This window comes from Parus major, unplaced genomic scaffold (assembly GCF_001522545.3).
Source record: "Parus major isolate Abel unplaced genomic scaffold, Parus_major1.1 Scaffold397, whole genome shotgun sequence".
NCBI lineage: Eukaryota > Metazoa > Chordata > Aves > Passeriformes > Paridae > Parus > Parus major.
The window spans coordinates 64,005-65,040 of NW_015379310.1; positions in this window are offsets into that span (position 1 = coordinate 64,005).

Below are 1,036 nucleotides of genomic sequence, written 5' to 3' on the forward strand. Positions count from 1 at the left end.
TCCTAATCTTTTTTTTCCCAGTCAGCCAAGGGTTAACCACCTCCATCCCAGGAATTTTCCCCTCCCCAACCGGAATCTTCCCGATTTTTCCTCCCCGGGAATCCACAGCGCTGCCAAAACCCTCCAATCCCAACTGGCAGCGCTTCTTCCCTAAAAAAACCCAAAAAATTCCCAAAATTCCCAAAACCCCATCCCAGCTTTTCCTGCTTTTTCCATCTCCTTCCCGGCCCGTGCGGGGAATTTTGGGATGCGCTGCGCAGCTCCCGGCCGTGGGCGTGGAATGTCAGCCCAAGGATTTCTAATTCCAGCCCCGTCCCTCCCTCTCCGCCTCTTTCCCATCCCCGTTTTCCTGGAATTCCACGGGTTCCATCCCGGAGCTGCTGCGGCTTTGGGGGTTGGGTCCCCTCCTTTCCATGGATGCTGGAATGGGATTTTTTTTTTCCCAGGATTTGGGTTTTTTTATTCGGGAATCTCCTGATGGAGATTTGGTTTTTATCCCATTTTTTTTGTTGTTGTTTTTTTTCCCCGGGGGGGGTTTGGTTGGGAATTGCTGGGAATTCTCAGGGATAACTGGGAATTCCCGTGGGGGTACGAGCACAGGATTCCCAAATTATTGAGGGTGGGAAAGAATTCCAAGACCGCTGAGTCCACGCTGGGATAAATCCCGGAGCTGAGTGGAATCCCGGGAATTCTTTGGATTCCTCCAAACCTCCCCTGCCGAGGCCTGAGCGCCTTTTCCATGGAAAAATTCCCAAAAATCCCATCCCAGCCTCCCCTGGGCCAGGCTGGGACCCTTCCCGAGACGCTGCCGGAATTCCGTGGGAAGGATTCCAGAATTTCCGGAATTCTGGCTGGGAAGGAGCTCAAAGCCCATCCACTTCCAAGCCCTGGACAATTCCCACCATCCCAGGCTGCTCCAAGCTTTCCTTGGCCATTCCCGGGGTCCAGGGGCAGCCCCAGCTGCTCTGGGAATTCCATTCCAGCCGGGAATTCCTTCCCAAATTCCCCTTTTCCAATCTGGAGCCGTTCCCTGTGT